Here is a 25,835-nt window from a genome sequence, read left to right on the forward strand (position 1 = left end):
GGAGGCGGCATGAGGAAGGGCAGTGAATGGTGGAATGAAGGACTGAAGGTAAAAGTGGAAGAGAAAAAGGGCTTTTGAAGAATGGCTGCAGAGTAATAGTGTAGAGAAGTATGAAAGATATAGAGAAAAATGTGGAAGTAAAGCGCAAGGTAAGTAAAGAGGGGCAGCTGACCTGAGGTGGGGTCAGGGATTGGGTCATTCATATGAAGAGAATAAGAAGAAGTTTTGGAAAGAAGTGAAGAGAGTAAGGAAGGCTGATTCAAGAATTGAAGAGACAGTGAAAGATGGAAATGGAAGGTTGTTAAAAGGAGAGGAAGCAAGGAAAAGGTGGGCGGAATATTTTGAAAGTTTACTGAATGTTGAGGATAATAGGGAGGCAGATATAATTGCTGTTGCAGGTGTTGAGGTGCCGATGATGGGAGATGAGAATGAGAGAGAGATTACAAGAGAGGAAGTGAGGAGAACACTAGATGAAACGAGAGTAGGAAAAGCATCTGGTATGGATGGTGTGAAAGCTGAGATGTTGAAGGAAGGGGGTGTGACTGTACTTGAATGGTTGGTGAGATTGTTTAATATGTGTTTTGTGTTGTCAATGGTACCGGTAGACTGGGTTTGTGCGTGTATTGTAGAACTATATAAGGGTAAGGGAGATGTGCATGCGTGTTGTAATTCAAGGGGTATTAATTTGTTGAGTGTAATTGGAAAAGTGTATGGTAGAGTACTGATTAATAGGGATTAAGGATAAAACAGAGAATGCAATCTTAGCAGTAAAGGGTGGTTTAGAAGAGGTAGGGGTTGTCTGAATCAGATTTTTACAGTTAGGTAGATATGCGAGAAATATTTAGCAAAAGGTAAGGAGGTGTATGTTGCGTTTATGGATCTGAAGAAAGAGTATGATAGAGTTGATAGGGAAGCAATGTGGAATGTGATGAGGTTATATGGAGTTGGTGGAAGGTTGTTGCCAGCAGTGAAAAGTTTCTACAAAGGTAGTAAAGCATGTGTTAGGATAGGAAATGAAGTGAGCGATTGGTTTCTGGTGAGAGTGGGGCTGAGACAGGGATGTGTGATGTCGCCGTGGTTGTTCAACTTGTATGTTGATGGAGTGGTAAGAGAGGTGAAAGCTCGAGTGCCGTTGTGGATTGAAACTGGTAGAAGAGAATGACCATGAATGAGAGGTAAATCAGTTGTACTGGTTGCAGACGCGGAAGAGAAGCTTGGCCGATTAGTGAAAGAATTTGGAAGGGTGTGTGAGAGAAGGAAGTTGAGAGTTAATGAGGGTAAGAGTAAGGTTATGAGATGTACAAGAAGGGAAGGTGGTGCGAGGTTGAATGTCATGTTGAATGGAGAGTTACTTGAGGAGGTGGATCAGTTTAAGTACTTGGGGTCTGTTGTTCCAGCAAATGGTGGAGTGGAAGCAGATGTACATCAGAGAGTGAATGAAGGATGCAAAGTGTTTGGGGGTAGTTAAGGGAGTAGTAAAAAATAGAGGGTTGGGCATGAATGTAAAGAGAGTTCTCTATGAGAAAGTGATTGTACCAACTGTGATGTATGGATCAGAGTTGTGGGGAATGAAAGTGACGAAGAGACAGAAATCGAATGTGTTTGATATGAAGTGTCTAAGGAGTACGGCTGCTGTATCTCGAGTAGATAGGGTTAGGAACGAAGTAGTGATGGTGAGAACAGGTGTAAGAAATTAGTTAGCAGCTAGAGTGGATATGAATGTGTTGAGGTGGTTTGGCCATGTTGAGAGAATGGAAAATGGCTGTCTGTTAAAGAAGGTTATGAATGCAAGACTTGATGGGAGAAGTACAAGAGGAAGGCCAAGGTTTGGGTGGATGGATGGAGTGAAGGAAGCTCTGGGTGATAGGAGGATAGATGTGAGAGAGGCAAGAGAGCGTGCTAGAAATAGGAATGAATGGCGAGCGATTGTGATGCAGTTCCTGTAGGCCCTGCTGCTTCCTCCGGTGCCTTGGATGACCGCGGATGTAGCAGCAGTAGATGATTCAGCATTATGAAGCTTCATCTGTGGTGGATAATGGGGGAGGGTGCATATGAAATAAATATCAGGTTTTTACAAATGTTGCTTTGCTCACAGTATTAAATGATATAGTATTGTTTTATTACACTACAGTATTTCTTTATCTTATCTTCACTATTCTCAGTTGGATTTGTGTTTGTATGTGGATGTTTGTAAACTTGCAACCTTCTGTACAGTAGTAGATATTACAAAAAGGCAGTTTCCCAATGTTTGATAGACATTTATATTGTTTGCAATGATTTTTTTGTGGTATTGTACAGTATATACACTAATTTGCATTTGTCTAAACTTGAAATTATTTATCTACTATGGTTAACTACTGGAGGTTAGAAAACTTCATTGTCCCTACATGAATACAAACCTTCATTCTTCAATATGAGAATTGATTCAAGCACAGTTGGAACTTGGTATAAAGCTTATAACAAAATGTCGGCAATAACCAGTATCGAGCAGCTGGAAGAGGGGGGTCCCCGCCCCTTCTGCTGTCACACTTAATAGTCACTTTAATTCTTGCCGCAGAATGGGACATGCTTTTGGCGCTTATAGAAACTTGGCTTTAAAAAAATTTTCCCTAACTTTTGGACACTTGTTCCCATTGACGACGCTGAATAAACTTCAGCATCTTATGACATTATCCTTGGGTCTGAACTCAAGCAGCTAGCTAATATTCCACCCATGAGTCAGTTTTCCCTGATTACCCAACCCCCCTACAAGTTCTGGAGAAAATAGTCTCGGGAAGAACAAGCTCTCCTTGCTGAAAGGAAGACTGTTTTTCTGTTTGATGCAATGCACGCACTTACTAGCAATATGTCTTCTAGCGCGCTGTGGGTTTGGACTCTAAATCATAGTGGTAGTGGCCCAGCCGTCTGGGTCTAGTGCTCGACCTGTTAAAGCTAGAGCACAATCCTCCAAAGGAGGTCGAGATGGCTCTCACAATCTCAAAAGTACTATCTCGACCAGAATCCCCATCAGGTGCATCTCCCCTTGTAGTGGTGGCCCAGCCTTCTGGGTCAAGTGCTTGACCTGTTAAAGCCAGAGCACAATCCTCCAAGGAGTTCAATATGGCTTCCACCACCTTGAAACTATTCTTTCAGACAGAATCTCCACCTGACTTCATGGAGATTGGAAAACAAGAGCTTCCAAAGAGGAAAAGGTCCCCCTCGTCTTCACCTTCACCTTCCTGCTCATGATCTTAAAGCTTACTCACATGAAGATCACAGAAAGAAAGAAAAGAAGAGCAGTGGCCTGGTAAAGCCTTCCATCTCTAGGCCTTACATGGCTTCATCTGAGAGGTCCTAAAAGAGAAATGAGTCAAAGAAATATAATAATAAAAGATAATATCAAGTCTAAATACTAGTATTGATTAAATAAATGGTTAACCACCGACTCAGACAGAAAGATAATTTGTCAAGAAACCAAGATCAGCACAAGTTAATTAATTCTGGACTTAATTTTGTTGAATGACCATCCTTTGTAAGCTGCAGGAGCTCAAGGTGGTACAAGTCTAAAATTTGAAACTATCCCCTTCAATACACCACTACAGGCATGTGCTATTAGAATGCATATTGGTGAGAAAGAATCACTTATGCTTGCTGTATTTTAAACACTTTTCCTCTTAGACCTTGCTGGGAATTCAAGAAGTCTTAGACTCTGACCTCCAAGACCTGATCCCTCAGCTCCCTGCCCCTTTCATTATAATGGGTGATTTTAATGCAAAGCATATTTTATTGGGTAGAAATGTGTGTGATAGATGGGGTAATCTCAAAGAATCAATCGACAACAATGATTTAATACTAATGAATGATGGTTCTCCAACTAGGTATGATGTATTCCACAACTCTACATCAGCCATTGATTTGTCAATCTGTTCCTCATCCATTCAATTGGATTACCCTTGGTCAGTCAGTTAACACCTGCGTGGCAGTGACCATCGGCCAATAATGTTAAATTATGCCCACAATATTCCTTCTCCTTGCCCACCAAAATGGAAAAAAGATGAGGCAGATTGAACATCTTTTGAGAACTTTGCACACCAATAGAGAGTATGGTGACTTTGCATGCTTATCAACACCTTTCAAATGTTATTGATGATGTTAGAAAGTTTATACCTAAAACGTGGTTTACCTCATCGCTCCGTATTTCCTTGGTGAAGTAAATGTTCCAATGCAAAGAAAGTGACCCAAACTTGCTTCAGAAGATACTTAAGAATGAATTATGTACCTCATAGCCTGTACCAAAAAAAAGAAAAAAAAAAAACTTAAAAATCAAAACGGAGCATCTTGGAGGAAGTATATATCTAATATCAATGCAAAAACTCCTTCAAAGAAAATATTGGACAAGATTAGAAAGCCTCAAGGAAAATTTGTCCCTAGGCCTTTTAACAATATTAAGGGATAACAGATATTTTTATATCTGACCCTGAATATGTAGCAGAGCTAATTCTTGAACACTTCGCTCATGTATCTCAAGTGCTGATAATTATTCCTCAGCAGTTCAACAAATTAGAGCATCAACATATTTTGTTAATTTTGCTTCTTGCAATACCGAGGCTTTTAATTTACTTTTAGTATGGAGGAGATGCCAAATGATATCTATAGCTCATCTTTGAATGCCCCCCGGCAAAGAATGTATCGGATATGAAATTATTTCACATCTGCTACCAGAGTTTTTATTAGAAACCCTTAATGGTCTATGGGCTTCAAATACATCTCCTGACTCCTGGCATACTTCAAATATAATTCCTGGCCAAGTCTATTAAAGACCCAGAACTGCCATATAGGTACAGGCCTATAGCCTTGATTAGTTGCATATCAAAACTATTCGAGAGAATCTAACAGTAGATTTGTGTGGTAGCTAGAATAAAATAATCTTTGATCAAACAGGTAGTTCAGCTTTAGGGGGAATCGAAGTACGATAGACCCATTGCTAATGTTGGGAAATTTCAAGTGCCTATGCTAACCAAAACCAGGTGGTTGGCGTGTTTTTTTTTCTCTCTCCGTTCTCCTGCTCACCAACGCGCCCACGATCTTTCGATCTGGGCGCAGTAGGGAAGTTGAAGGCTTCCCCTACTCGTCAGTGCTCGCCAACGCGCCGTCGATCTTCACCTACGTGCCATCCCTCGCCAGCACGCATTCGCGCGCAGTCACCCACACGCGCCCACACCCATCTCCCCTGCCTGATGTGCGCACACATGCGCAAGAGATGTCTCTCCTGCGCGCGCGCCCAACGGTATCATGGCTTTCACGGGCTCTTCATCCTGATCCTGCGAGCACGCAATCTACCTTCTGCGCACCCTCTGGCGTCTCCAGCACGTGCCATTGCTCGCCCGCGCTCAACCTCGCCATCGCTCTCGCGCACGCACACATACCAACATTCGCTTGCGCACACGCGACAACAGTCTCCTGCGCGCGACCCCGGGTATTCCCCATCGTGCGATCGCCAATACCCTCCCATGCGCGAGGCTACAGAACAGCACGCTCGCCAGCAGGGGGGAAGGTTCCAGAAAGGTCCAAGGACATTTCTTCTCCATTTTTTTCTTTTCAGGCAAACCCCCCCCCCCCCCCCTTTGGAAACTCCTCCCAGAGATTGGTCGATCCCTTTCCCTCCAGAGAGAGTGTCTGACAGCGCAGCCGTCAGCCAGCAGCCTTGGTTTGGGCCACTGATCAGAGCAGTCGCGCAGGCGTTTAAGCCTGTTCTCTCTGAGCTGGGCCACAAATCCTTGGCAGCATCTACTCCCCTGAAGAGGAAAAGAGGAGTTTCAGACGTGGTAACTTCTCGAGGACAAAGCTGTCTCCTCGTAAGTCTTTGAGGCAGGCCTCCTCACCCCCAGACTTTTTCTCCCTCCCCTTCGGACAAAGACTTCCCATCCTCGGGAGTCACGTGAGGTGAGGCATTCCCCCATCGCACCAATGAGAGAAACCCCACCTCGCGCTGGAAAGTCTTCTCGGGTAGGGGTGGAGAAGAGCCTACTCCCGTCGTTGTTGGAGTCTTGCATCCCTCCCAGGAGGGAGTTGAAGGACTCCAAGACAGTACCAAAGTCTTCATCAAGTCTTAGACCGGAGCCAGCCAGTCACTAGGAGAATGTCCGCGAGTCCCCCCCCGGGAAGAGCCTTTGGGGACAGGAGACTTTGCTGCTAGTCCTTCAGGAGGAGAGCTACAGGAGTCAGAACATGCGTTCTGGAAGGTTCTGACCCTTATGAGGACTCTCAATGGGTTTGCTGACCCAGAGATTCCTCCTCGAGAGGGCAAAGACACGGTCTTGGACCGAGTGTTTGGGACTCAAAAACCCTCGAAGGCCAGTGCAGCTTTGCCCTGGTCTCAAGGGGTTAAGAGTGCCAGGGACAAGATCGAAGTCCAGCTCGACAACAAGCTCCTCCCACCTCCTTGTGTACAGCAGAGGAAGTACTTCGAGATCATAGAGGAGCCTTGTTTGGCTCTTCCCCTTCACCATTCGTTCGAAGAGCTTACCAGGGGAGTCCCTCTTGAGAGAGACTCCAACCGGCAGGTCTCATTCTCGGCGACTGAGATCCTTAGCCAGGAGAAGGTGGCGAAGTGTTCCATGCAGGCCACTTCGTGGCTGGATATCTGGCTAGGGACCTTAGGTATCCTGATACGTTCGGAGGATTTATCCAAAGAACGTACCAGGAAAGCTATGGAGAATTTTTTACTCTCAGGCGCTCGCACGATCGAGTTTCTGGCCCACCAAATCTCGAACTTGTGGGCTAACAACATCTTGAAACATCGTGGCGCGGTGTCTGAGAGGTTCCATCAAAAGGTCCCCAACACCGAGATCAGCAGGCTCAGAGATTCTTCCGTGATGGGAACGAACCTGTTTGAGCCTAGGGACATGGAGCAGGCCGCTGAGTGGCGGAGGAAGTCCCACCAAGACTCCCTCCTACATAGAGCTTTGACATCTAAGCCCTATAATACTCCAGCACCCCAGCAGCCACGCCCTACCAAGACCACGAAACCGGCAGCGGCAGCGAAGACGGTGGTATCTTAAGTCCTTTCCTGTCAAGGACAAGAAAGGCAAGAAGTCCTCCAGGGGAGGGAAGAATCCTAGAGGTAGTGGCCGAGGCCGCAAACGCTAGAATTGGCAGTCCCCCTGCATGTCCACCAGTGGGGGAATGCCTACAAAGTTGCGCAGACAGGTGGCAGCAACTCGGGGCCGATTCCTGGACGATTTCCGTAATCAGTCGGGGATATCGCGTCCCGTTCACATCTCTACCTCCCCTGACGACGAATCCAGTGTCGTTGAGCTCCCTTGCTATGGGATCAGCAAGGGGGCAAGCCCTTCGGGCAGAGTCCAGACCATGTTGAAGAAGGACGCTCTCCAAGAGGTCCTCGACGGGTCTCCAGGCTTTTTCAGTCGACTCTTTCTTGTAAAGAAGGCGTCTGGAGGCTGGAGACCAGTCATCGACCTCTCGGCTCTGAATAAGTTTGTCAAGCAAACTCCGTACAGCATGGAGACCGCAGACACGGTCAGACTTGCAGTGAGACCAAGACTTCATGTGTACACTAGATCTGAAGGACGCGTACTTCCAGATCCCAGTCCATCCGTCTTCAAGGAAGTACTTAAGATTCAGCCTAGACAACAAGGTTTACCAGTTCAAGGTGCTGTGTTTCGGTCTCTCCACAGCACCACAGGTTTTCATCAGTGTTTTCACCCTAATATCGTCATGGGCACACAGGATCGGCATCCGTCTCCTCCGTTATCTGGACGACTGGCTGATCCTAGCAGACTCAGAGTCATCCCTTCTTCAACACCTAGACAAACTTCTGGGACTTTGCCAGGATCTGGGGATCATGGTAAATGTCGAGAAGTCCTCTCTGCTTCCCTCTCAAAGACTGGTATACCTAGGCATGATCATAGACACCAATCTCCACAAAGCCTTCCCATCAGACGACAGGATAGCAAGGCTGAGGAGGGTCGCAAGCCCTTTCCTCAGACGAGAAGAATTTCCAGCCCAATCATGATTACGTTTCCTCGGTCACCTCTCATCTTTGGCTCGTCTAGTTCCCAATGGTCGCCTCAGGATGAGATCCCTACAATGGTGAATCAAGTCCCGGTGGAATCAAGGTTACGATTCCCCGGACGTCATAATCCCTATGGGACCTGCGGAACGGACGGACCTCCAGTGGTGGGTGACAGACGAGAACCTACTTAGAGGAGTGGATCTTCTCGTCCTCCCCCCGGGATTTGATGCTGTTTTTCGGACGCCTCAAAGAAAGGGTGGGGGGGCCAACGTTCTGCAACACAGGACCTCAGGCCTGTGGTCAGAATCAGAAAAGTGCCTCCATATAAATCTTCAAGGAGGTACCTTTTCGAAGCAGCTATCCCATCTCGCAGTAGAGATACTGAGATGGACCGAAGTCCACTCGATTCCACTATCAGCACGTTTCATTCCAGGCAAGAGGAATGTACTCGCCGACAATCTGAGCAGAGCGTCTCAGATAGTGAAGTACCAAGTAGTCTTTGGATCATCTAGTAGCCAACAAATTCCTGACTTTGTGGGGTTCCCCGACTGGATCTGTTCGCGACAGCGTTGAACTTCAAGCTTCCGCTCTACTGCTCCCTAGTCCCGGATCCCAAGGCACTCTGGCAAGATGCCATCCAACAACGATGGGACAACATTGACGTGTACGCCTTTCCCCCGTTCTGTCTGTTGAGGAGGGTGCTCAACAAGACCAGAATATCGGTCAACCTTTCAATGACTCATTGCTCCGCTATGGCATCACACGGAATGGTTTCCGGACCTTCTGCAACTCCTAACGGAACTTCCGAGAGAACTCCCTCTACAACACGAGCTACTCAGACAACCACATGCCAACATCTTCCACAAAGCCGTAGCTTCACTACGACTTCACGCCTGGAAACTATCCAGCATCTCCTCGCTGAGAGAGGATTTTCGCAACAAGTTACAATTAGGATGTCTGGACATCTGCGAAAGTCATCCGCATCTGTCTACCAGGCAAAGTGGAAGGTCTTTTGTGGTTGGTGTCGTGGAAGGGGTATCTCTCCACTCGATGCCACTATTCCAGCAATAGCAGAGTTCCTCGTGTATTTGCGGGAAGAAATCCGCCTTTCAGTCTCAGCGGTGAAAGGCTATCGCTCAACCTTAAGTCTAGCCTTCAGGCTCAAAGGAATGGACATTTCTTCCTCGCTGGAACTTTCCCTACTCATACTAAGGTATGAACTTACCTGCCCTCAGTCGGAAGTGAGACCACCTCCATGGAATGTGGTTCGAGTTCTCAGGTCTCTTAAGAGACCTCCCTATGAACCATTACGCCAGGCTTCAGATCGCCACCTAACTTAGAAGACGGTGTTCCTACTAGCTTTGGCCTCGGCCAAGCGAGTCGGTGAACTACATGGTCTCTCATATGACATCGCCCATTCAATGGGATGGGGGAAGGTAACGTTCAAATTCGTCCCCAAGTTTATTGCTAAGACTCAAAATCCGCGGGTTCCGGACCCTCGGTTCGACTCCTTCCAGATTTCGAGTCTTCGTTCTGTAACAAATGACCCAGACCATCTCCTACTGTGTCCAGTAAGGAGTCTGCGGCTATATCTCAAAAGAACGGCTGCAGTCCGTCCCCAGGTGCAGGCATTGTTTGTGAGGACTAAGAGGAGGGTCACCAAGAACACCATTTCGGCATGGATTCATCTGTCCCTGAATCCAGACCCTCCTCCGTCACGTCGCCCTAGAGCACATGATGTCAGGAGCGTAGCTACGTCCCTGGCCTTCAAGAAAAATTTCTCAGTGAGGCAGGTTCTTCAAGCTGGGGTGTGAAAGCATCAGACGACCTTCACAGCCCACTACCTGCAAGACGTGACCCACAGGAGGCTCGATACGTTTTCTATCAGCCCTGTGGTGGCTGCACAACAGCTGGTTTAAAACATCAGGCTCCTTAGTGGACAAGTAGCAGAGGGTTGAGGGCATTGTTACCCGGTCTTAGTCTGCATGAATGAAAAGGTTTGTCTGGCCCTTATTCTTTTCTTCATCTTCCCCTCTCTTGGGGAAAGCAGCATCCTGGGTTCTCTGCACAGCTGACCTCAAACCACTGCAGGTAAACCATGTTTCCTTATGTTCCTAGTATTAAGCTAATAGTCCCCGGGCAAAGCCAAAAGCCAGTACTGGCCGGGACTTTCCACCCTTCCTAATGGGTGAGTCACCCCTATCAAATAGCGTGGTTTGTATGTCAGTTACGGAACAAATGACAAATTCGTAGATAATTTGTATTTTTCCTAACTATACAAACTTTAGCTATTTAATCAAACTTGCCCACCAGCCCTATCCCCCTTGAAGTCCTACCTCTAAGCAAAGTGAGCTTAAGCACAGGTGTGTGTGTGTGTGAGGGGGGGAGGAAGCATGCTACCCTCCCTACCCCCGTTAAAATTCTAATGGCTCGTCATTTCAGCTACGCCGAAAGTAATAACCCCTATTAAATAGCTAAGGTTTGTATAGTTAGGAAAAATACAAATTATCTACGAATTTGTAATATTTTAGTAGATTGTCCTGTTTTTAATCTTCAGAGGAGAACACATTGCAATGCACTTTTATTTCATACACTGTATGGTATTGCTCTCTCTCCCCCCCACACTGATAACAGAAAAACATGTTTAATATTGCCGTAGTTTTATGGCATTGTTACCCTCAATTGGTTGCTTGTAAGCTTATCTTGTTTAAATAGTTACGTCCAGCTCATCTTTTCGTTGAGACCCTTATCAGCTTGCCACATTGGCAACTCCTTGAGTGACCGCTGCTCGCCCACCTTCCTGCTCAACACTGCTCCCTACTCTTTTACAATGCTGCCCAATGAACCAAATTCTACCCACGCCTCATTAATGAAACTGCCGCCCCTCGCCAGTAGAGAAGCTTTTGCTGGAGTTCAACACGCTGAAATTCAGTTTCACATGAAGGACTTGACTGCTAAAGCAACAAAGCAGAGTACTGTATGTCCTCGCAGCAATCAGTGGCCTGTCATGTGTCGCTTAAGCACAGCGACAGAAGGTAGGAGGGGCACTGGAGTCTCTCTGCACGGCATCTGACCTTAACGTGTTGCCAGGAGACAAGTTAATATCTTAGTAGAAATCTTTATAATTTTTATTTTTTAAAATGGACAGGTTTTTTCATTGAAAAAATGAGCAGCACATGGTTCTCAGGAAAGATTTAATGAAATTATTTGCATACAAGCATGTCCAGAGAAATTTTTCAATAATTTTCCTTTAAATCTTGTTCTACCTTAATATAGTACCTGACATAACTTGGCTTAATTCTTTAGTAAAGGCAATTCCCCCCCCCCCCCCAAATAAAAAAAAATCCTTTCGAAGAGTGAAAACTTTCTCTTTCAGCGATATCATAAACAAAGAAATCCACCATACATCAACAAAAGACACTTTCAATGACATGAAAAAACTAACGCCAAACAATCGGTAAGTAATTTCAACATTGTGACACAATATCAAAGAATTGAATCACAAGGATGATGATAATAAAATAGCAAGGTGGATTGCCTTTTTCTCTTGCTGAATTTGGAACTCAATTATCTTACTGAATACCTAAAAGTAGTAAAACTATCTCAAGTTCCTCTTCCTGCACTCCAAGGATAAATATTTTAATCCAAGTTAAAACAGTATTATACAGCTTAATTCATACAACTTCTGATTGTTTTCTTCAATTATCTCTTTTAGCACCTGATATTACTTCATTTAATACAACAGTCAACTAAATCATTCTGCATTATTTTCACTAATGTACCTCAACTGGACCTGAAAGACAAAAGAAAATTGTAAATTAAAAAATACTTAATTTTGTCAAATTAAAACAGTAGAAGCGTTTGCCTGATTTGTGTTCAGAGGTAGTGACGAAGAGTTATAATTCATGGAATTCATTCACTTTTTTTATACATCATAACAAATCATTAAAAAAAACTTAAGGCTGTAAAAATAATCTAAATTCAATATTTACAGCTGAGCTAAAGCGTTCTGACACCAATCAGTGAGAATTCCCAGTACACTCAGCTGTATGATTGTCAGGTACCCAAGATGAAATAATATGAAAAATACCGAATAAATATAATCTGCGATAAATGAATGTTAATGTAACCAGCAACTAAATTGTATATACCCATAAGATACTTGAACTGGTATCCACAATGCTTCTATGTCCTACAGAAAGTATACTATTATAGATGATAATGAAATATCCAAAGTGTTAAAAGTAATTTGTATTTTTCCTAACTATACAAACCAGAGCTCTTTAATAGGAGTATACTTTCAGTGAAGCTGGATTCAGCTGTAAAATCTTTAGCAAGGGGGCGTTGGATGCTGTCGGCAGGCCACAGAGCTCTCACTTTGACCTTTAGCCTAAGTTAGATAACTCAGATTTGTGAAGTTGGAAAAAATATAACTTGCTTCACAAATTTGTCATTTGTTCTTACATGAATATAAACCGTTGTCTTTTAATTGGAAATTTATGAAGATGAAGCGGTGTTAGGCTAGGAAACTACAAGGATCTGGTAGACAGTCAAGGAATACCTATATTCATGTTGGAGGAATGTTTGGTCATTATGAAAATTAGTTACATATATTTTGCCCTCCTCCTCATATGGGGGGGGGGAGGGGGAAGTTGCTTGATCATTTGGCTGTCCTAAATCTAGCGTCCGATGTAGTAAATAAAGGGGTGCCTACTACAGCAGCCCCAGGAAGGGTAAAAAAGGTGTAGAGTGGGTAGTTGATATACCTCTCACTATAGATTTAATCTGCAACATGTTTCTTGTCCTGTTAAGCTACTACCAAAGCCCAACCAAAGCCCAAGGATACCATTAACCAGGGATCTGTAGGTAATGGGCAGGCATTTTATTGATATTCGGCTTACATCCAACAGGTTCCTCCTCTGAGCTGGGATCAATCCGCTATATCAAACTTTCTGGGCTCAAATCTGGGATACACCACCTGCTCCTTGCCAGCCAGAGTATGACCAAATCTCCCTCAAAGCCAAAAATAAACTGTTCTAAAAAATTTTCTCTTACTCCTTCCGTCGTTAAAGGAAAAGCAGTCATGTCCTCCTAAAACAGGAAGACAAGTCACCTTGGTCACTGCTATTCCGTTCCTGTAGGGAAGAGATGAAGAACTTTTGAAGTCTGCTAGGTTCTAGGCCCTGACTACAAACTCCTTAAACAAGGCGAGTGCAATCTTCAATCATCCAAAACGACTTGTGACAAGACGAAATAGGTCATTTCCTACTTGCTTCGTAAGGGCTAAGCCAGTAATGATGATCCGGCTTAAATCCTGATAAGCATTAGTATCGGGGTGAATATCATACTCAACTTCACAATCTTGTTTAAGGAGAGGGCGAGTTGAAAGGAATGCATAGTTCTGGGAAGCCTTGGGGGAGTGCCTGCAGCTGATGCAGTCTGGCCACCCCTATCATAAGGCTTCTAAAAATCATATGGCAAACTTAGTTCGTGAGAACGTGTTGGGAATTATAGACTTTCCTCTTCGAAACCTGTTGCCTCATGACTTAGGGGGGAAAGCTCTCACAACTCTAGATTCCCTGTTCATTTTTCATCATCCTGGTTGATGTGCTTAGACCTGCCGCCGCCAGGTCTCGTTGTGCGTAATCGACACTCTTCTGGAAGATATGTCGCCTGAAGATAAGGTATCGGGTAACTCTCGACATAAAAAATTTAAGGGAGGTTCTCACTGCAGAGAATGAGGTTTTTCTCTAACTCCCATTGAAAGGAGACTCAGCAACGTAGAAATCTCGTGATGGTTCCTCAATGAAAAAAATAACTTTACCACTGGGAAGGTGATCACTACCTACAATTTTTACATGGATATTTTCCTGGACATCTCTTGTCTAGGCAGAAGTCTCTATCCCGTAAATATCGAGATTTACTGGACATAAGCAGAAACTCAATGCACAGTTAATGAATAGTCACTTAAATGACCATGAATTAATAAAATACACAAGTCAAGAGAGCTTAACATCAGAAGGGATAACAAAATGAGTGCAAAAGACTCCATCGTAAAGAGGAAGTATGAGACCAACCTCTCACTTCCTGACCAGTAGAGTTGTGCAGACTAGCTACCGCTTGCTCTTACGCATGCGCTGCATTTGCCCAGCACAAAGCATAACACAATCAACCAAAACTTTGATTGGCAAGTTATAGAAAACATGATTAGTAGTAACCCCATATAAATGACTCTGAAGTTTGTATCCGCATAAGACTAAATTTTATGTAAATTGTTCATTACATTTACTTTCTTCATTTCCTTTCCTCACAGAGCTATTTTTCCCGTTGGAACCTCTGGACTTACATAATCCTGCTTTTCCAACTAAGGCTAAGGTAGTAGCTAAGCTAGTAATAATAATAATAATACCTGTATAATTCTACCATGTTCTTTTTAGTAAACAGATGACCTTAGTAATGGACCATTCTTAGCATAAATGCTAATGATGCGCCAGTCTCTCTAGTTTCAAAGTACAAATTATCTCTATCCTCTTGACATTACAAAGCAAAAGGGAGGAGGGTGGTTGTGATTATCAACATAAGGTTAGTATAGGATTTTAAAAATTTATTATTAAAATTTCTTATTTCTTTGCTCAAGTGGCTAACAACAGCATTGTAATTGTTCAGTGGCTACTTTATTCTTAGGAAATGTAGAAGAGACTTTAGTTATGGTAAGCAGCTGTTCTGAGAGAAGAACACTCCAAAAATAAAACCTTTGTTCTCTAGTCTTGGGTAATACCATAGCCTCTGTACCATGGTCTTCCAGTGTCTTGGGTAAGAGTTCTCTTGCTTGAGGGTACACTCAGACACAAACAATCTCGAGGTCTGATCACAAATAACATGACTGGCAAATTGAAAAGACAAAGACTGGCTGATCAGTTACCACTTGCCACTAGAGTGTTCCTTCCTCTACTTAGGCCATGTGTTCACTGTTGGGAAACAAATTGGGAACATTTTTAATTTTTCAAAATGTTATGGGTAAAGAGAGACAAAAATGAGATTATGGAAAAGTTGCATTATGAACAATAGGGGAGGTACATATAAATAAAATTTGCATTCAACAACAAATACTCTAGTAATTCTAACACTATGACTGAATCATATGATAAGGATTTAAATCAGTACAATGATGCATCATGATATTGAATTACCTGAATACAGTTGTAAAGTATAATCCCAACACTAAAAATTTCTTTTATGAAATTAAATCGGTAGGAACAAATAATAGAAATAAACACTAGAAATCTGAAATTTTGTCCTGTTGAATTCTGTTAGAATTATCCTTGTGAATAACATTGATAAATAAAATACTCTCAAGTTTCACTTACTTTACTCTGAGGACATTGTGCTTCTCCCAACAAAGACCTTATCTAGGAAGTTCTCAATTAAAGTCTATACAGCTTTAATTCATACATTTCCAGTTGTTTTCTTAACTCATAACAACTTCTTTTTGCAACTATCTATCAACATGATACTGCAATGAAAATAATTCCATCAACAGAACAGTCAACTAGACACTTCTGCATTACTTTCCACTAGTGTACCTCATCAACTGGACCTGAAAAAGACCAAAAAATAACTAATCAATTTAAAACACTCAAATCTTGTCAAATTAAACAGTAATACAGTGCTTGCTTGCATCATGTTCAGAGGTAGTGACGAGGAGATATAATTCATGGAATTCATTCACTATTTTATACATCATTACACAATTAAAGAACCTACAGCATTAAGTAAATCCCATTGAATATCCACAGCTAAGGAGCTACAACACCAGTCACAAAAAGAAAGAAGAAATGAATCCTAACACACTAGGCTGTATGAATGTCCGGTACTCAGGATGAAATATCGAAAGTACCAAATAGAAAAGTTTGAAAATCTATAATGATCGCCACTTGAATAGTAATGATTACCGATCATCAGTAACATTTTTATCACCTTTTCATATGATACATATGAATGTTGATGTAAATGGCAGGTAAAGAGTTTTGAACTGGAATCCAGCATTCTTAAATGCCCTGCAAGTCTGTGCTAAGACACACTTATATTAAGTATATGGTATACATAATGAAAAATAAATTTCTCAGCTCAGAAAAGGACAGAGGTGTTAACCCCGGGGCCGTGTTGGTTCTAAGAGATTTCTCGGAGGCTGAAAACTCCATGTTAAATAGGTTTAGCATCTTCAGTTTGTTTGGAATCAAGACTATTTGATTGCGACTTAATTCGGTCTCACGGTTTTTCCTCAGTGCCAGGTTTCTCTAGGGAAGACTATCATATTTCCTAGGTGAAGGACGAGGTTCCTAATCTTAAAAGTTTGAGGCATCTGTAAAACTGAAATAGAGGTTCCTAGAGGGTTGATTTCTGTTGGATCAGCTTTAGCACTCACAGCACTGACCCCTGTTCGTTTAGCATTAATCCAGCTGTACAGTTTATTAGGATTACCTAATATGTCTCGAATGTCCCTCCCTTCTTGAGCTGTTTGCACATCAAGACGGGATCAGGTAGCGGAGGTAGCCATGGGGAAATTTCTTTCCCATTCAACATATTCAGCCCAACGATATACTTTTCCCAGATTCAGTACATTACAAGATAATGACTCGCCAACTTTAAGGCATCTGTCTTGTCTTCCTTAACAGCCAGTAATACCAACTTACATCATTAGTAATCAAATTGGTCCTAGATTACATTTTTTAATGAGGTTCCCTTATATAATCTTGTCGGACCTAAATGACACGCCTCGACATAGTGAATTAAGGGAAGAAAATTTTCTCCAAAAAAAAAAAAAAAAATTTCCCTTCTGATGCGCATAAATATCCTAATACTAAGTGACATCAAAATCAAAGAAATACAAATTACATCACAACACAAGATCTTTATCAATGATATAAAAAAACTTTACTAACAAAATTTATTCCTATATTCATCTGATGTTCATATTGCTTTTTCCAGGTCGGCTTAGTCGACATTTATCAGTAAAATTTTTCCATTTCCCTTTAGTAAACAGATGACCTTAGTAAACAAAGCTACAGTATATTCTAGCAGTGAGTGGTAACTGATGCGCCAGTCTCTCTTTCTTTTCAGTTTTAAAGTAGAAATTATCTTCATTCACTTGGCACCACGAGGCTAACTACTGCACTGTAATTGTTCATTGGCTACTTTCATCATGGTAAGGGTAGAAGAGACTTTATCTATGGTAGGCAGCTCGTTTTAGAGGACACTCGAAATCAAACCATTGTTCTCTAGTCTTGGGTATTGGGTAGTGCCATAGCCTCTGTACTATGGCCTTTCAATGTCTTGGGGTAGAGTTCTCTTGCTTGAGGGTACACTCAGAAACACTATTCTACTTCATGTCTATTATTCTTGGTTTTTATTAAAGTCTTTATAGTTTATAAAGGGCAGTGAATGGTGGAATGAAAGAGTGAAGGTAAAAGTGGAAGAGAAAAAGAGGGCTTTTGATGAATGGCTGCAGAGTAATAGTATAGAGAAGTATGAAAAATATAAAGAGAAAAATGTGGAAGTAAAGCGCAAGGTACGTGAGGCAAAGAGGGCAGCTGACCTGAGGTGGGGTCAGGGATTGGGTCATCCATATGAAGAGAATAAGAAGTTGTTTTGGAAAGAAGTGAAGAGAGTAAGGAAGGCTGATTCAAGAATTGAAGAGACAGTGAAAGATGGAAATGGAAGGTTGTTAAAAGGAGAGGAAGCAAGGAAAAGGTGGGCGGAATATTTTGAAAGTTTACTGAATGTTGAGGATAATAGGGAGGCAGATATAATTGCTGTTGCAGGTGTTGAGGTGCCAGTGATGGGAGATGAGAATGAGAGAGAGATTACAATATATGAAGTGGGGAGAGCACTAGATGAAACGAGAGTAGGAGAAGCATCTGGTATGGATGGTGTGAGAGCTGAGATGTTGAAGGAAGGGGGTGTGACTGTACTTGAATGGTTGGTGAAATTGTTTAATATGTGTTTTGTGTTGTTAATGGTACCAGTAGATTAGGTTTGTGCATGTATTGTACCACTATATAAGGGTAAGGGAGATGTGCATGAGTGTTGTAATTCAAGAGGTATTAGTTCGTTAAGCGTAGTTGGAAAAGTGTATGGTAGAGTAATGATTAATAGGATCAAGGATAAAACAGAGAATGCAGTCTTAGAAGTAAAGGGTGGTTTTAGAAGAGGTAGGGGTTGTATGAATCAGATTTTTACAGTTAGGCAGATATGCGAGAAATATTTAGCAAAAGGTAAGGAGGTGTATGTTGCGTTTATGGATCTGGAGAAAGCGTATGATAAGAGTTGATAGGGAAGCAATGTGGAATGTGATGAGGTTATATGGAGTTGGTGGAAGGTTGTTGCAAGCAGTGAAAATTTTCTACAAAGGTAGTAAAGCATGTGTTAGGATAGGAAATGAAGTGAGTGATTGGTTTCCGATGAGAGTGGGGCTGAGACAGGGATGTGTGATGTCGCCGTGGTTGTTTAACTTGTATGTTGATGAAGTGGTGAGAGAGGTGAATGCTCGAGTGCTTGGACGAGGATTAAAACTGGTAGGCGAGAATGACCATGAATGGGAGGTAAATCAGTTGTTGTTTGCGGATGATACTGTACTGGTTGCAGACACAGAAGAGAAGCTTGGCCGATTAGCGAAAGAATTTGGAAGTGTGTGTGAGAGAAGGAAGTTGAGAGTTAATGTGGGTAAGAGTAAGGTTATGAGATGTACAAGAAGGGAAGGTGGTGCGAGGTAGAATGTCATGTTGAATGGAGAGTTATTTGAGGAGATGGATCAGTTTAAGTACTTGGGGTCTGTTGTTGCAGCAAATGGTGGAGTGGAAGCAGATGTACGTCAGAGAGTGAATGAAGATTGCAGTGTTGGGGGCAGTTAAGGGAGTAGTAAAAAATAGAGGGTTGGGCATGAATGTAAAGAGAGTTCTATATGAGAAAGTGATTGTACCAACTATGATGTATGGATCGGAGTTGTGGGGAATGAAAGTGATGGAGAGACAGAAATTGAATGTGTTTGAGATGAAGTGTCTAAGGAGTATGGCTGGTGTATCTCGAGTAGATAGGGTTAGGAACGAAGTGGTGAGAGTGAGAACGGGTGTAAGAAATGAGTTAGCAGCTAGAGTGGATATGAATGTGTTGAGCTGGTTTGGCCATGTTGAGAGAATGGAAAATGGCTGTCGGCTAAAGAAGGTGATGAATACAAGAGTTGATGGGAGAAGTACAAGAGGAAGGCTAAGGTTTGGGTGGATGGATGGAGTGAAGGAAGCTCTGGGTGATAGGAGGATAGATGTGAGAGAGGCAAGAGAGCGTGCTAGAAATAGGAATGAATGGCGAGCGATTGTGACGCAGTTCCGGTAGGCCCTGCTGCTTCCTCCGATGCCTTAGATGACCGCGGAAGTAGCAGCAGTAGGGGATTCAGCATTATGAAGCTTCATCTGTGGTGGATAATGTGGGAGGGTGGGCTGTGGCACCCTAGCAGTACCAGCCGAACTCGGGTGAGTCCCTTGTTAGGCTGGGAGGAACGTAGAGAGTAGAGGTCCCCTTTTTTGTTTTGTTTCATTGTTGATGTCGGCTACCTCCCAAAATTGGGGGAAGTGCCTTGGTATATGTATGTATGTATAAATGAAAGATCTATAATCCTCTAATTTAATGTTGTTACTGTTCTTAAAATACCAAGGTTAAGGTTTACTAATCAGGTCTTCAAAACTTTTAATAAATATCTCAAAATATAGTTTGATAAATGGGATTACAGAATGTTTAATAATGATATTTGAAATAAAGGACTTCAGCTCGTCTGTAAATGATATCTCTTGTTCTAAATGACACCTCTGATTGATACCAAATTCATCATTGAATTAAAATCCCATTCATTTTATATGAGATAGTTTAAAACCAAAAAGACTCTTAAATTATTTAGACTACAAGTTCTGTAGCCACTAAGCGTACCAACATTCTTCCAGATAATGTTATGCAAAAACCAATGTGGTAGGCCATTAAGCTACAGTACTACTAAAATTCTCTCCAATGAAAGGTTTCTAGATTATTCAAGGGAAGTAGTTACCCTAATCATATTATGACCCTTCACTTTCAAGCAATAATCACATGGAGGCCTGTCATTATTGTTGCCATCCCAGCTACAATCAACTATCAGTGTTCCCTGTCTTTTCCCCCTTAGTGCTATGATCTTTTATTTTGATTGGCGGCCATTGAAACACTTTCATGTGAGGTATCCTGAGGGAAACAAACTTTTCAAAAAGTTTCTATAAATCAAAGTATTTCCTGACACAATACACAAACGGAATGTAGAAATTTAACTTCCAGAAACAATCCATGAGCAAAACTAGCAGAAGTTATCTTTATATTAATAAACAATCAATCTTTATAGGTGTGATATCACAACTGACAAATGGAAAAGAAAAAGACTGGCAGATCAGTTACCACTTGCCACTAGAATGTTCCTTCCTTTACTTAGGGCATGTCTTTACTGATGGGAAAGAAAATGGGGAAATTTTTCAATTTTCAAAATGTTATGGGTAAAGATAGACAAAAATGAGATTCTGGAGAACTGGAGAAGCGGCATTATGAACAATAGGGGAGGTACATATAAACAAAATTTGCATTCAACTACGAACAGTCATAGAGTAATTCAAGCACTGACTGAATCATATTTAAGACAAAAAACTGTGGTTACGCGGAAAACCTGAATACAGTTGTGAAATATAATTTTCCTACTAAAAATTTCTTTTATAAAATTAATTGGTAGAAATATTTAATAGAAATAAAGACCAGAAATCTATGAGATTTTTTCATTGAATTCAGTAATGGAATTATCCCTATGAATAACATAATACTAAAATTATCTCTTAGCTCCACTTACTTCACTCTGAGGATACTCGGCTTCTTCCAAAAAAGACCTTTTCATCGAATATTTCTCAAAGTCGATACAGTCTCTCAATACATACAATTCATGTATTCTTCAGTCATAACAATTTCTTATTGCAACTATCAATTAACTTGATATAGCAATGAAAATAATTCCATCAACAGAACAGTCAACTAGATACTTCTGCATTACTTTCCACTAATGGACCTCATCAACTGGACCTGAAAAAGACCAAAAAATAACTAATCAATTTAAAACACTCAAATCTTGTCAAATTAAACAGTAATACAGTGCTTGCTTGCTTGCATCATGTTCAGAGGTAGTGACGACGAGATATAATTCATGGAATTCATTCACTATTTTATACATCATTACACAATTAAAGAACCTACAGCATTAAGTAAATCCCATTGAATATCCACAGCTAAGGAGCTACAACACCAGTCACAAAAAGAAAGAAGAAATGAATCCTAACACACTAGGCTGTATGAATGTCAGGTACTCAGGATGAAATATCGAAAGTACCAAATAGAAAAGTTTGAAAATCTATAATGATCGCCACTTGAATAGTAATGATTACCGATCATCAGTAACATTTTTATCACCTTTTCATATGATACATATGAATGTTGATGTAACTGGCAGGTAAAATGTTTTGAACTGGAATCCAGCATTCTTAAATGCCCTGCAAGTCTGTGCTAAGACACACTTATATTAAGTATATGATATATATAATGAAATATAAATTTCTCAGCTCAGAAAAGGACAGAGGTGTTAACTCCGGGGACGTGTTGGTTCTAAGAGATTTCTCGGAGGCTGAAACCTCCATGTTAAATAGGTTTAGCATCTTCAGTTTGTTTGGAATCAAGACTATTTGATTGCGACTTAATTCGGTCTCACGGTTTTTCCTCAGTGCCAGGTTTCTCTAGGGAAGACTATCATATTTCCTAGGTGAAGGACGAGGTTCCTAATCTTTAAAGTTTGAGGCATCTGTAAAACTGAAATAAAGGTTCCTAGAGGGTTGATTTCTGTTGGATCAGCTTTAGCACTCACAGCACTGACCCCTGTTCGTTTAGCATTAATCCAGCTGTACAGTTTATTAGGATTACCTAATATGTCTCGAATGTCCCTCCCTTCTTGAGCTGTTTGCACATCAAGACAGGATGAGGTAGCGGAGGTAGCCATGGGGAAATTTCTTTCCCATTCAACATATTCAGCCCAACGATATACTTTTCCCAGATTCAGTACATTACAAGATAATGACTCGCCAACTTTAAGGCATCTGTCTTGTCTTCCTTAACAGCCAGTAATACCAACTTACATCATTAGTAATCAAATTGGTCCTAGATTACATTTTTTAATGAGGTTCCCTTATATAATCTTGTCGGACCTAAATGACACGCCTCGACATAGTGAATTAAGGGAAGAAAATTTTCTCCAAAAAAAAAAAAAAAAATTTCCCTTCTGATGCGCATAAATATCCTAATACTAAGTGACATCAAAATCAAAGAAATACAAATTACATCACAACACAAGATCTTTATCAATGATATAAAAAAAACTTTACTAACAAAATTTATTTCTATATTCATCTGATGTTCATATTGCTTTTTCCAGGTCGGCTTAGTCGACATTTATCAGTAAAATTTTTCCATTTCCCTTTAGTAAACAGATGACCTTAGTAAACAAAGCTACAGTATATTCTAGCAGTAAGTGGTAACTGATGCGCCAGTCTCTCTTTCTTTTCAGTTTTAAAGTACAAATTATCTTCATTCACTTGGCACCACGAGGCTAATTACTGCACTGTAATTGTTCATTGGCTACTTTCATCATGGTAAGGGTAGAAGAGACTTTATCTATGGTAGGCAGCTCATTTTAGAGGACACTCCAAAATCAAACCATTGTTCTCTAGTCTTGGGTATTGGGTAGTGCCATAGCCTCTGTACTATGGCCTTCCAATGTTTTGGGGGTAGAGTTCTCTTACTTGAGGGTACACTCAGAGACACTATTCTATTTCATGTCTATTATTCTTGGTTTTTATTAAAGTTTTTATAGTTTATAAATAAAAGATCTATAATCCTCTAATTTAATGTTGTTACTGTTCTTAAAATACCAAGGTTAAGGTTTACTAATCAGGTCTTCAATCCTTTTAATAAATATCTCAAAATATAGTTTGATATGTTATTTTCATTAGTAAAATAAATTTTTGAATATACTTACCCGATGATCATGTAGCTGTCAACTCCGTTGCCAGACAGAAATCTACGGTCGGGATACGCCAGCGATCGCTATCCAGGTGCGGGTGTACACAACAGCGCCATCTGTGAGCAGGTACTCAAGTACTTCTTGTCAACAAGAACTCAATTTTCTCCTCGGTCCACTGGTTCTCTATGGGGAGGAAGGGCGGGTTCTTTAATTCATGATCATCGGGTAAGTATATTCAAAAATTTATTTTACTAATGAAAATAACATTTTTCAATATTAATCTTACCTGATGATCATGTAGCTGATTCACACCCAGGGTGGTGGGTGGAGACCAGCATACATGTTAACAAAGAAGCTAAGTATCCCGTATTTCATTTTATTAGTTATTCAAAATAACAAACATAAAATAAATAAGTACCTGGTAAGGAAGTCGACTTAAACCATTACTCTGCCTTTATTAAGTACGTCTTCCTTACTGAGCCTAGCGGTCCTCTTAGGATGCTGAACGACTCTTAGGTGCTGAAGTATAAAGGGCTGTAACCCATACTAAAGGACCTCATCACAACCTCTAACCTAGGCGCTTCTCAAGAAAGAATTGACCACCCGCCAAATCAACCAGGATGCGGAAGGCTTCTTAGCCGACCGTACAACCCAAAGAACAACAATAAAAAGTATTCAAGAGAAAGGTTACAAAGGTTATGGGATTATGGGAATGTAGTGGCTGAGCCCTCACCTACTACTGCACTCGCTGCTACGAATGGTCCCAGGGTGTAGCAGTTCTCGTAAAGAGACTGGACATCTTTGAGATAGAATGATGCGAACACTGACTTGCTTCTCCAATAGGTTGCATCCATAACACTCTGCAGAGAACGGTTCTGTTTGAAGGCCACTGAAGTAGCCACAGCTCTCACATCATGTGTCCTTACCTTCAGCAAAGCAAGGTCTTCTTCCTTCAGATGAGAATGCGCTTCTCTAATCAGAAGCCTGATGTAGTAAGAAACTGCGTTCTTAGACATTGGTAGAGAAGGCTTCTTGATAGCACACCATAAGGCTTCTGATTGTCCTCGTAATAGTTTTGACCTTCTTAGATAGTACCTAAGAGCTCTAACTGGGCAAAGTACTCTCTCTAGTTCGTTCCCCACCAAGTTGGACAGGCTTGGGATCTCGAACGACTTAGGCCAAGGACGTGAAGGAAGCTCGTTTTTAGCCAAAAAACCGAGCTGCAAGGAACATGTAGCCGTTTCAGATGTGAAACCTATGTTCCTGCTGAAGGCGTGGATCTCACTTACTCTTTTAGCTGTTGCTAAGCACACGAGGAAATGAGTTTTTAATGTAAGGTCCTTAAAAGAGGCTGATTGGAGCGGTTCAAATCTTGATGACATAAGGAACCTTAGGACCACGTCTAGATTCCAGCCTGGAGTGGACAACCGACGTTCCTTTGAGGTCTCAAAAGACCTAAGGAGGTCCTGTAGATCTTTGTTGGTGGAAAGATCCAAGCCTCTGTGGCGGAAAACCGCTGCCAACATACTTCTGTAACCCTTGATCGTAGGAGCTGATAGGGATCTTACGTTCCTTAGATGTAACAGGAAGTCAGCAATCTGGGTTACAGTGGTACTGGTTGAGGAAACTGCATTGGCCTTGCACCAGCTTCGGAAGACTTCCCATTTAGAGTGATATAGACTCTGAGAGTGGATGTCCTCCTTGCTCTGGCAATCGCTCTGGCTGCCTCCTTCGAAAAGCCTCTAGCTCTTGAGAGTCTTTCGATAGTCTGAAGGCAGTCAGACGAAGAGCGTGGAGGTTTGGGTGTACCTTCTTTACGTGAGGTTGACGCAGAAGGTCCACTCTTAGAGGAAGAGTCCTGGGAACGTCGACCAGCCATTGCAGTACCTCTGTGAACCATTCTCTCGCGGGCCAGAGGGGAGCAACCAACGTCAGCCGTGTCCCTTTGTGAGAGGCAAACTTCTGAAGTACCCTGTTGACAATCTTGAACGGCGGGAATGCATACAGGTCGAGATGGGACCAATCCAGCAGAAAGGCATCCACGTGAACTGCTGCTGGGTCTGGAATCGGAGAACAATACAACGGGAGCCTCTTGGTCATCGAGGTAGCGAACAGATCTATGGTTGGCTGACCCCACAGGGCCCAAAGTCTGCTGCAAACATTCTTGTGAAGGGTCCACTCTGTGGGGATGACCTGACCCTTCCGGCTGAGGCGATCTGCCATGACATTCATATCGCCCTGAATGAACCTCGTTACCAGCGTGAGCTTTCGATCTTTTGACCAAATGAGGAGGTCCCTTGCGATCTCGAACAACTTCCTCGAATGAGTCCCTCCCTGCTTGGAGATGTAAGCCAAGGCTGTGGTGTTGTCGGAGTTCACCTCCACCACCTTGTTTAGCTGGAGGGACTTGAAGTTTATCAAGGCCAGATGAACCGCCAACAACTCCTTGCAATTGATGTGAAGTGTCCTTTGCTCCTGATTCCATGTTCCCGAGCATTCCTGTCCGTCCAATGTCGCACCCCAGCCCGTGTCTGATGCGTCCGAGAAGAGACGGTGGTCGGGGGTCTGAACAGCCAATGGTAGACCTTCCTTGAGAAGAATGCTGTTCTTCCACCACGTTAGAGTAGACCTCATCTCTTCGGAAACAGGAACTGAGACCGTCTCTAGCGTCATGTCCTTTATCCAGTGAGCAGCTAGATGATA

At 42.1% G+C, this 25,835-nt stretch overlaps 1 long non-coding RNA gene across 1 annotated transcript in view; it reads right to left on the reverse strand.

Moving 5' to 3' along the window:
- Positions 1 to 11,346: 11,346 nt before the first annotated feature.
- Positions 11,347 to 25,835, reverse strand: part of LOC137615797 (uncharacterized) — a 51,328-nt gene continuing 36,839 nt past the window's right edge. The window contains exons 6-8 of the long non-coding RNA XR_011039262.1: positions 20,922 to 21,148; positions 15,382 to 15,611; positions 11,347 to 11,807 (exon numbers count right to left, since the gene is read on the reverse strand). This is a non-coding gene — a long non-coding RNA (uncharacterized lncRNA). The remainder of the gene's footprint in view (positions 11,808 to 15,381; positions 15,612 to 20,921; positions 21,149 to 25,835) is intronic.

This window comes from Palaemon carinicauda, chromosome 22, assembly GCF_036898095.1.
Source record: "Palaemon carinicauda isolate YSFRI2023 chromosome 22, ASM3689809v2, whole genome shotgun sequence".
Taxonomy (NCBI): domain Eukaryota; kingdom Metazoa; phylum Arthropoda; class Malacostraca; order Decapoda; family Palaemonidae; genus Palaemon; species Palaemon carinicauda.